A 9491-nucleotide genomic window follows, 5' to 3' on the forward strand; every position below is an offset into this window, starting at 1 on the left:
TATATTTATGTAAAATTAAAGATTCACCGTTTTGCACATTCTGTGGCTATCACGAAGAGACAACGTTTTACTTATTTTGGAAAAGTAGGATTGTTAAAACCTTCTGGATTGAACTGAATAACTTATTGCACACAGAATGTTTGCATTGTGAACGATTGACATTTTGCAACAGATTGATAATAGTTGGTGATGATGATAATGTAAACATTGATTATGTTTTAGATTTGATCACATTTTGGGGCAAATATTATATCTATAAATGTCAACTTCAGGGGTTAGTTCCGTTTTTGAGTGTCTTTTAGAAAATATTAAAGCAAAGATATCAGATTGAAAAGAAAATGAATTTTTATCAGGAATAGATATGTGGAATTTTGTTCTGATTGGTCACCTTATGCGAATATTTGTTACCTTTAAGTAAACATCGAATGGTGTTTGTTTTTTCCGGAGTTATTTGTATAAATTTTGTATTTCATTATTAATGTGTTTTTATTTTAGGTTACTGACCAGGGTAAATTGTCTATTTCATTTTGTCATTTATTAAGTTTAAAATGTAAATTTTCATGAGACTGTTGTTAAGAGTGTGTATGTAAGCATGTCTTATGTCTGTCTGCTTGTGTTATCTCTTAGTCTGTATGTTGTCCTGACTAACTTTTTGGGTGTAATAGTGTCTTATGCTTTTGCAATTCTTTGTCATTGTGTTTATAGCTGGGTGGAACTTTGAGGAAGAGTGTATCATTTATATTTGTATTTAAGATTGTATCAATTGTAAATGGTATCACCACCATCACTATCTACCCACCCACCCACCCCCCCCCCCCACCCACCCACCCCCCTTTCGCTCTCTCCCCCTTTCTATCAGTGTGTTTTATGTTCCTGTATTACGTGCAGGTGAATGTTATGTTTTATTTATCTGTCTGTTTTTGTCCTAATGTTGTGAATGTACGCATGTCTTATCTGTTTGCCATTTACACGAGACGTGTGTCTTTAGCCTTCACCGTGCTTCGTGAGTCGTGGACGACCCAGGGTCTTACAAAATCGTCTTTATCTCTGAAACTATTTGGAGTTTTAAAGACTTCATGTAATCTCTAATCACCATACGACTATCCCATTAATCATCTTTTCAAAGATTATCTTTGTAAAACAAACAAATAAACGATGACGTAATTTCAATGACACAGTCCTGATGATGTGGGTCGTGGAATTACGGAATTACGTAAGGAATGTTACGTTGTTTATCCTTTTTCGGATTACGTGGGTCGTGTACGACGCATACTCTGCAAAGAGGCAGCAACATCCCTACTCGGATGGCGTGGGTCGTGTACGGCCCATACTTTTTACGTTGAATCCTTGTTTGGAAAGTATGGGTCGTACACGACCCACATTATATCTGGACTGTGTAGTCCAACCCGTGATACGGTAAAGGTTAAAAAGAAATGTTAGAATGTGTTATATAAAGTTTGTGTGGTTAATTATGTATTTATATATCCGTAGGTGCCTTTCATTTATATCATGGATCATCCCCGAGTACGCTAGTACAAGGGTCCAGCAGACTTTAATTGTGTGTCTGTCTGTGTGTGTGTCTCGACTTAACAGCTTATTGCTGGGAAACTACTGGGCGCAGTTCGTTCAAAAGTTGATACACTAACTTGATAATAGGTCCGATTGATCGTATTAAAACTTCATAATGTTACCTGGGACCTAAATGCGAAATAAACCACAAAAAAACGACTTGGCGGTGGGAGGAATTCGCGGTGCAACAGCCAGCCAGGCAGTCTGATAGAACGGTGCAAGGTCTCGGCAAACCAAGACTATGCCATACTCGTAGCAAAGCCGCCGAATGGTACCGTAAACCAAGAATAGTGACGTAAGAAAATAGAATGTCGTCTTTTGATTTGGAACGTGACGTGTTTTAGAATGGAGATGTGGTAGTGTGTGTGTGTGTGTGTGTGTGTGTGTGTGTGTGTGTGTGTGTGTGTGTGTGTGAGAGAGAGAGAGGGAGAGAGAGAAGGAGTGTGGGAGAGAGAGTGTGTGTGTGTGTGTGTGTGTGTGTGTGTGAATGTCTGAAGAGTACTCGGGTCCAGCGCGAGCGTTTTTTATAATATTCTAGTTTTCCTCGAGTGGTAAAAGTTGAAGGATGAATGAAAATACATTGTGTGTGGACGGATGCATGTTAATTGATTAAACGGCCCACAATGATGTGCATGGCAAAACCATACAAAAAGTAAAAGAAAACAAAAATAATGCCGAGAAAGTTTGAAAGACCACAATAAAGAAGACAAGAAGAAATAAACCTAACACACACACACACACACACACACACACACACACACACACATACACACACACACACACACACACACACACACACACACACACACACACACACAACAAAACAATAACAAACAAACAAGCCATATGCAATCAAATGAAAAGGTATATATAGATGAAACAAATGCTGAAGAGGATAAAGAAAACGAAGGGTAAATAAAAATCACATTGATAAATGTTTAATTGAAGAAATGTATTAAAATCATGCATCAGAAAAATGTTATGACATACAGAATTCAAATAATAATGAATATGAAAGGGAATATAAAGCAGTAGTTTACAACTGTAAGTATTGCTTATCATTTCGTGTTGTAACGTGAGACGAGGACTTATGTCAGTTTTCATCCATGGAATTGGTTTTTTTTCGTCTCGGCAGGGTGAATGAATTCATGATGTCTTTTCCGTAACTGGACAAAACTGGCCTTGCCAAGACTGAAACAAAATATAGTTCTACAACTTCTAGGCTTGGGTTGATTGCCCATGGTGAATTTCCAATGATTTGTTTCCACATCCCATGACAAATTCTCTTTACTTTGATCATGCCATATATATACGTTACAGTCCCGTCCATCCATGGTATCGCGTGATATTTTGTCTCGACGGGGTGAAAAAATATAATGACGTCACTCTCGGCAGAGCCTCGAGTGACGTCATCATATTTATTGACCCAGTCTCGACAAAATATCAGGCGATACCATGGATGGACGGAGCTGTAACTTATACATACAATTGCTGAACACTTCGGGGATAACAAAACCCCACCCATTATGATAGTTATTATCTAGTTACAGTGGAAACCCGCTTTTAGCACTTCTAAAAATCTGAGAAAATTAGGTCATGACATGGAGAAAGTTTTTTTAATGAGGGTCAATTTACGGTGAATATGAACAGAAAATCTGAGAAAATTAGGTCATAACATGGAGAAAGTTTTAAAATGAGGGTCAATTTACGGTGAATATGAACACAAAATCTGAGAAAATTTGGTCATAACATGGAGAAAGTTTTAAAATGAGGGTCAATTTACGGTAAATATGAACAGAAAATCTGAGAAAATTTGGTCATAACATGGAGAAAGTTTTAAAATGAGGGTCACTTTACGGTGAATATAAACAGAAAATCTGAGAAAACAAGGTCTTCAAGGGCCCAGTAGGCTACTACCTAGTGAGAAGTGTTTTTTTGTTTATTTTTGATTCTCATTAACATATGGTTAGATTTTCATAAAATTTGGTGAGCATGACTATTAGATGTGTAGCTTTGTAGAAAAAAATGTTTACATGCTTTATGATTTTGTGTAAATGTGGAACAAAATAATAATTACATAATAGTATCGTTTTGCGCAGGCGGAAATGTCACCACCACTTTAGACACTAGATTTCTTACTGTATTCATCCAGCTTAGCTGTAGTTTGGTTTAGATGCAGAAAACATGTTTTTTTGGAACCTGTACCATTTTGAAGCATGTATGTGATGTATTATAGTACACACAGCATGTGCAAAATTCGCAAAAAAATATACATTTGACCCCTTGCAGTGTAAGAGGTAACTTCTGTGTTTTCAATTTGATTGACTCGGTACAGGATCCAGCTACGATTAAAAGCTCACTTCATGCCCAATGGTTTAAACAAGTTTTTTTATTCAATACATTTCGTTGGAACAATTGCCGCATACATGAAATTAGGAAAATGGAGCACAACAAGCTAGGCTTATAAGCGTACTCTTAAAGCAAATGAAAATTTGGCGGACGATTTTAATATAACAGGTTTGAAATAATGTCAAAATAATAATTGTAAATTATGGTAGACAAACATGTAACAATAAAAGGAACAACAACAACAAAACAATGCTAAACTAACAACAGTACTCACACGCGCTCGCACACTCACTCGCACACACACGCATACAATGACTTCCACATGGTTGAAAATAGAATACTACCAGAACAAGGAAATGTAAACAGTACTGCACATGGTCGTTTCGAACATGGATGAGATAAATGCATTCATTATTCAAAACGTTTGCTTAATAAGATAAACCTGAATAACTGGTCAAATATCAATGCATTTTCGCTGTCTGACTTGTCTCTATTGCCATACAGAAAATCATCAGCGGTTAGCAAATCATAGTTGGGCAGTGTTGACAAGGAGCCTTCACGTGTTTGAAGATATAAGGAGCAATGAAAAATATAGTGCTCCGCATTTTCAACAGGATAACCACAAGTGCATGACGGGTCGGGAGTTTAATGTCTGTCGAATAGATCACTATTTAGATTGCTGATCCTCAATCTCAGTCTGCAATGGATAATTTCTGATTTTCGATCAGATGTGTATCTATATGAAGGAACAACAGAATCATCAGAACTAATACGTTTTTTAAATAACCCAATAGAGTCAAGTTGTTTTACAGTATCTGGAAGCTCATTCCACAAGGAAGTCGAATTTCAAGGTTCTAACTTTAAAAACGAAAAAGTTATGGTGTACAAACCCCAGGGCGTTTTGGGAGAAAATCGGTACACTGAAATTTGAAACTGAAATTCTTGTCAGAAGGCATGGCTTGGCTTACAACTCACTAAACACGTTAAAATAAAATGCTCAAAAATCGGAGAATTAACATTGCATAGGCCACACAGAGCGCAGCCATTTGCAATCAAGGGAAACAACTATGGGAGGACTCATTGTAGCCGTGTTTTGTTTTTTAATAAAACAAGCTTGAGCCGAAAACAACTAAAATTTGACCGGAAATGTGTAGTTTTTACTTGACACCCTCCCACTTTGAGTCTAAATATCTCCACTTAGGTTTGGAATTGATTTAAAATTCAAGTTGTGCATGAAAATATAGATATTTATCTGTTTAATTATGTCAAGTATTAGTAGGTTTTCAAAAAAAACCAAGATTTTTTAAAAATCTAGGTAGTACTGGGCCCTTAAATTAAAGAGCGAAATTTGACGTTTTCTGAAATAAAGAGCGTATGGTAATCAAAAGGGTTGTTCTCATTGACCGTGGAATACAATTGTAATTTCTTTCTTTTCTAACGTGTTTCTTTGTTTGGGTGGTTGAATCTCCAGATGAAAACAATGTACATGTTTTTGAAGATAAGAGTTTGGAGACCGAGGTAGCTATGTGTATGTCCCAGAATGCAAACAATGTTCACTATTTTGATGCCAAGGTTTGTGAGAACGATACTGATGTGTGTATGACCCAATATAAAAATAGTGTGCATGATTCTGACAGTAAGGGTTGCGAGAATTATGTTGCTGTGGCTATGACTCAACATGAAAACAGCGTGCATGCTATTGAAGATAAGGGCTGGGAGAATGATGATGCTGGGTTTATTCCCCAAAATGAAAATAATGTGCATGATTTAGAGAATGATTGTGAGAATGATGTTGTGTGTTCGCACCAAGAAGAAAACAATGTGCATGAGTTTGAAGATAAGGGTTGTGAAAGTGATGAGGCTGTTTGTATGTCCCTAGAGGAAAACAATGTGCATGACTTTGCAGATATGGGTTGTGCGAAGGATGATGCTGTAGGCATGTACCAAGATGTAAACAATGTGTATGACTTTACAGATAACGGTCGTGTGAATGATGGTGCTGCAGGAATACCCCAAATTGGAAATCATGTGCATGACTTAGCATTTAACGGTGATTGGGGTGATGATGGCGGTAAAGAGGGAGGCGAAGAGAGAGTGGTGAAGGTCTGTGGTGATACTGATGATGTTGATGTTGTTGATGTGTATAATGCTTCTGATGTTTATATTTTGCATGACTCTCTGGATGTTGGCAATGCGCATGAAATGGATAATGTTGTTGTAATGTCAGATGTTGATGTTCACTTTGACTCGTTAGATGTTGAGAATGTATGTAACAAATCTACTGTTGAAATAGATGTACATAATGGTAATAGTGAGATCGGAGATTCCTTTAGTACTGAATATAGTATTGAGGATAACCCTGATATGCTCTCATGCTTAGCGCTTAATGTCTGTGGAATCACTTCAAAGCTAAAATTTCCTGAATTTGTCAAATTTATTGCTGAATATGACATTATTTGTTTTAGCGAGAGCAAACTTGATGATGTTGATGAGATTAACATTCCAGGATACATAGCATTTTATAAGAATAGAGGAAAATTTCGCAGAAAATCAGGTGGTGTATTAGTTTTAATACGGGAAGTGTTTGCTAATAATATAACTATTTTTGAAGAAAAAAAGCTGTCACATAAGATAAAAGAAGAGATGAAAATATGGTATAGATTTTTGGATGTAGAAATGTGTGAGAATGCGCTATTTTTTAAGTTAGATAAGAAAATACTTGGCCGTGACACCCTTTTCTGTGCTTTATATATTCCCCCAGAAGGATCACCTTACCATAATAAAGATGTTTATGCTGAATTAGAAGAGGTGTACATGCAGTTTGGGGTAGATAATGATTATGTCTGTCTCTTAGGAGACTTAAATTCCCGCACTGGTCATCTGAGTGAAATGTTGTATGAAGATGATCAGCATTCAGAAGGTTTTGTTGATAATGACTTGTTTGACTCTGATGAGGTTTGTACTCTAATAGGTGAGCGGGCATCACAGGATAATAATACTAATAACCTTGGTTTTAAATTGATTGATTTTTGTAAAACGACTGGCTTAGTTATTGCTAATGGTAGAGTTGGCGATGATACAGGGGTTGGTAAATGCACATGTAAGGATAAGAGCGTTGTTGATTATTGCATCTTGTCAAAAGATCTGTTCTCGAAAGTTAAATATTTTTCTGTGATGGAATTTTGTGAAATTTATTCTGATGTACACTGTCCTGTTGTTTTGCATTTATTAAAACAGAATGAAGTACGCGCTAATGATTGCCTAGCAGACGATGTGAAAAAACCCAAAAATGAAGATTTGCTGTCTAAAAGTAGAGATAAGGGTAACAAGTACACAAAACCAAAATGGGATAATAACAATGGGACCAAGTTAGCTTTTGTAGTTAATCTGAATGAGGATGATATTTATACTGTTGAAACTAAATTACAAGATATGCTAGCTACAAGTGAGAGTACGACAACAGATGACGTTGATAGTGTTACTAATAAGATTTGTGATATTCTAAATTGTTCTGCTGAGAAAATCGGTGTAATTAAAGAACAAAAAGTTCCGAAAAAGCCTCGTTCAAAGAAATTCAAACTCCAACAACCATGGTTTAGTGCAATATGCAAAGAGAAAAGAAAAATATTTTTACATGCGAAAAATAAAGCAAGACGCTTTAAAAATGCGTTCAATGAACATGAAAAAAAGAGTGCTTTTAATGAATACAAAAAGACAATAAAAAAGGAATGCAAGTTGTATCATAATGAGTTCGTTAAAACTTTGAGAAAGTTAAGAAGTAATGACCCGAAAGCATACTGGAATCTTCTAAATAAAAATAAAAATAAAAAAAATAATTCCAAAACTAACTATCCAACTTGTTCGGAGTTTTTCGAACATTTCAATAAACTACAAGAGTGTGATGAAAATGAAATGGATGATAGTAATGAACCTTTAAATGAAGCAAGTAATGAATTTCTTAATGCGCCTTTTACAAAGGAGGAAGTTATCAAATGTATAGACAAGCTGAAAAACAATAAGGCATGCGGTCAAGATAAAATAATTAATGAGTATTTAAAAGCGTCACATGATCGAATGATTGATATTTATGTATTGTTGTTTAATGTTGTTTTGCAGTCAGGAAAGGTTCCAACACAATGGGCTGTAGGCGAAATTATTCCATTGTACAAAAATAAAGGCTCCCAAGCTGACCCCACAAATTATAGAGGAATTACTATACTCAGTTGTTTCGGAAAACTTTTCAGTGCAATTTTAAATGCTAGGTTATCAAACTTTTTGGAGAGTAATAATAAATTAGGTCAAGAACAAACAGGTTTCCGCACAGGTTTTTCAACACTAGACCATGTTTTTACTTTGCATTGTATATTAAATTTTTTTCTCAGCAAAAAGAAGCGACTGTTTTGTGCATTTGTAGACTATGAAAAAGCGTTTGATAAAGTTCACCGTGCATTTTTATGGGAGAAATTAGTTAGTTCTGATGTTAATGGGAAGTTTTTAAAAACTGTAAGAAATATGTACGAAAATGCTAAGTCTTGCGTTAAAGTTAATAGTGAGTGCTCTGGATATTTTCCCAGTTTGTGTGGAGTTAGACAAGGGGAAAACTTGTCACCGCTGTTTTTTGCTCTATTTCTAAATGATCTAAAGCCTTTTTTGTTGGAAAACAGTAATGGTTTACAAACTATGTCAAGGGAGGCTATTGTGGTTGGAATGGAAGATACTGATGTAAATGCTTTGTTTCAAATGTTTTTATTACTGTATGCGGATGATACTGTGATCTGCTCAGAGTCTGAAAAAAACCTGCAAGAATGTCTAAACAAAATGCACGAATACTGTTTAAAATGGCGTCTAAATATTAATGTAAACAAAACGAAAGTTATAGTTTTTTCCAGAGGTAAAATTAGAAATAAACCATTGTTTACGTATAATGGCAATTCAATCGAAGTAGTGTTTGATGTAATGTACTTGGGCCTTAAAATTAATTATAATAATAAATTTTCAGTCGCACAGAAGAATCTATATGATCGTGCCTCAAGGGCAATGTTTGTTCTTTTGCGTACGTGTAGACAATTGTCACTGCCTGTGGACATACAAGTTGACCTGTTCGATAAAATGATTGCTCCAATCTTACTATATGGATGTGAGGTTTGGGGTTTTGGTTCCTGCGAACTTGCTACTAAACTTCAATTACGTTTTTATAAAATTGTTTTCAAACTAAAAAAATCAACTCCAAATGCTATGATATTTGGTGAACTTGGAAGATATCCACTAGATGTTAATATGAAATGTAGAATGCTTTGCTATTGGTATAAACTGATTAGTCCTATTCATAAAAATAAATTTTCTAGTATTGTGTACTGCTTTACTTATAAATTGTATATCAACAAGATGATTGAATCTGATTATTTATGTTTTATTGAAAAAACCTTAAATGAAATTGGTCTCCCTGGCCTTTGGACTTCTCAAGAAAATGTTCAATATTCAAGCGCATGGTTTAAACAGAAAGTAAAAAGAAGCTTGTATGACCAGTATATCCATAAATGGTTTACAGAAATTGGAACAAAAAATATGTTTTG

The 9491-nt window shown here is 35.4% G+C and overlaps 1 protein-coding gene across 1 annotated transcript in view; it reads right to left on the minus strand.

Moving 5' to 3' along the window:
* Nucleotides 1–9491, minus strand: part of LOC138973593 (uncharacterized) — a 409985-nt gene that overhangs the window by 225847 nt on the left and 174647 nt on the right. The gene's annotated exons all lie outside the window — the stretch shown is intronic.

This window comes from Littorina saxatilis, linkage group LG8 (genome assembly GCF_037325665.1).
Source record: "Littorina saxatilis isolate snail1 linkage group LG8, US_GU_Lsax_2.0, whole genome shotgun sequence".
Taxonomy (NCBI): Eukaryota; Metazoa; Mollusca; class Gastropoda; order Littorinimorpha; family Littorinidae; genus Littorina; species Littorina saxatilis.